The sequence below is a fragment of the Trichechus manatus genome, unplaced genomic scaffold, assembly GCF_000243295.1.
Source record: "Trichechus manatus latirostris isolate Lorelei unplaced genomic scaffold, TriManLat1.0 scaffold00009, whole genome shotgun sequence".
NCBI classification, from domain to species: domain Eukaryota; kingdom Metazoa; phylum Chordata; class Mammalia; order Sirenia; family Trichechidae; genus Trichechus; species Trichechus manatus.
The window spans coordinates 29,238,501-29,241,274 of record NW_004443945.1 but is presented as its reverse complement, the minus strand read 5'-3'; positions in this window follow the sequence as shown (position 1 = coordinate 29,241,274).

The window sequence follows — 2,774 nt, the reverse complement described above, 5'->3', positions numbered from 1 at the left end:
CAAAGCATCCTTTTTGACCATAAAGCCATAAAAGTAGACATAAATAACAGAAAAAGCAAGGAAAAAAAATCAAACACTTGGAAACTGAACAACACCTTGCTCAAAAACTACTGGGTTACAGAAGAAATTAAGGACAGAGTAAAGAACTTCATAGAATCAAACGAGAATGAAAACACATCCTACCAGAACCTTTGGGATACAGCAAAAGTAGTGCTCAGAGGACAGTTTATAGCAATAAATGCACACATCCAAAAAGAAGAAACGGCCATAATGAAAACATTAACCCTACAACTGGAACAAATAGAGAGCAGCAAAAGCAGCCTTCAGGCGCCAGAAGAAAGGAAATAATAAGAATAGAGCAGAATTGAATGAAATAGAGGAGAGAAAAACAATTGAAAGCGGTATTAAGACCAACAACTGGTTCTCTGAAAAGGTCAACAAAATTGATAAACCATTGGCCAAACTGACAAAAGAAAAACAGGAGAGGAAGCAAAAAACCCATATAAGAAATGAGATGGATGATATCACAACAGACCCAACTGAAATTAAAAGAATCATAACAGAATACTATGAAAAATTGTACTCTAACAAATTTGGAAGGCTAGACGAAATGGACAAATGTCTAGAAACTCGCTACCTACCTAAACTAACACAAACAGAAATAGAAGAACTAAATAAACCCATAACAAAAGAAGAGATTGAAAAGTTAATTTAAAAACTCCCAACAAAAAAAAGCCCTGGCCCAGAAGGCTTCACTGGAGAATTCTACCAAACTTTCAGAGAAGAGTTAACACCACTACTAAAGGTATTTCAGAGCATAGAAAAGGATGAAATACTCCCAAATTCATTCTATGAAGCCAGCATATCCCTGATACCAAAACCAGGTAAAGACACCACAAAAAAACAAAAATACAGACCAATATCCCTCATGAACACTGAAGCAAAAATCCTCAAAAAAATTCTAGCCAATAGAATTCAGCAACATATCAAAAAAAAATAATTCACCATGATCAAGTGGGATTTATACAAGGTATGCAGGGATGGTTCAACATTAGAAAAACAATCAATGTAATACATAAATAAAAGACAAGAACCACATGATCTTATCAATTGATCAGAAAAGGCATTTGACAAAATCCAACACCCATTCATGAAAAAAAAAACTCAACAAAACAGGAATAAAAGGGATATTCCTCAATATAATTAAGGGCATTTATATAAAGCCAACAGCCAACATCATCCTAAATGGAGAGACTTTGACAGCAATCCCCTTGAGAACGGAACCAGACAAGGATGGCCTTTATCACCACTCTTATTCAGTATTGTGCTGGAGGTCCTAGACAGAGCAATTAGGCTAGAAAAAGAACTGAAGAGCATCCAAATTGGTAGGGAAGAAGTCAATGTATCTCTATTTCCAGATGATATGACCTTATACACAGAAAACCCCAAGGAATCCACAAGAAAACTACTAGAACTAAAAGAAGATTTCAGAAAGTTTCAGGATACAAGAGAAACATACAAAAATCAGTTGGATTCCTTTACACCAACAAAGAGAATCTCAAAGGGAAAACACCAAATCAATACCATTTACAATATCCCCCAAGAAGGTAAAATACTTAGGAATAAATCTAACCAGAGACATAAGAGATCTATACAATGAAAACTACAAGACACTACTGCAAGAAACCAAAAGAGACCTACATAACTGGAAAAACATACATCGCTCATGGATAGGGAGACTCAACATTGTGAAAATGTCAATTCTACCCAAAGCGATCTACAGATACAACGTAATCCCGATCCAAATTCCACTGGCATTTTTTAATGAGATGGAGAAACAAATCACCAACTTCATATGGAAAGGGAAGAGACCCCAAAGAAGTAAAGCATGACTCAAAAAGAAGAACAAAGTGGAATGCTTCACACTACCTGATTTTAGAAACTATTATACCACCATGGTAGTCAAAGCAGCCTGGTCCTGGTACAACAACAGATACATAGACCAATGCAACAGAACTGATAATCAAGACATAAATTCATCTACTTTTGAGCAGCTGATATTTCACAAAGGCCCAAAGTCCATTAACTGAGGAAAAGACAGTCTCTTTAACAAATGGTGCTGGCATAACTGGATGTCCATCTGCAAAAGACTGAAACAAGACCCATACCTCACACCATGCACAAAAACTAACTCAAAATGGATCAAAGACTTAAATATAAAATCAAAAACAATAAAGATCATGGAAGAAAAAACAGGGACAACACTAGGAGCCCTAATACATGGCATAAACACAACACGAATCATAAGTAACAATGCACAAGCACCAGAAGAGAGACTAGATAACTGGGAGCTCCTAAAAATCAAACACTTATGCTCATCAAAAGACTTCACCAAAAGAGTCAAAAGACAACCTACAGACTGGAAAAAAAAATTTGACTACAACAATTCTAATTAGCGTCTGATCTCTAAAGATACTGCAAAACCCAACAAAAAAAAAAGACAAATAACCCAATTAAAAAATGGGCAAAGGATATGAACAGGCACTTGCCAAAGAAGATATTCAGGTAGCTAACAGACACATGAAGAAATGCTCACGATCATTAGCCATTAGAGAAATGCAGATCAAAACTACAATGAGAAATCATCTCACCCCAACAAGGCTAGCATTAATCCAAAAAACACAAAATAACAAATGCTGGAGAGGTTGTGGAGAGCCTAGAACACTTATACACTGTTGGTGGGAATGTATAATGGTACAACCACTTTGGAAATT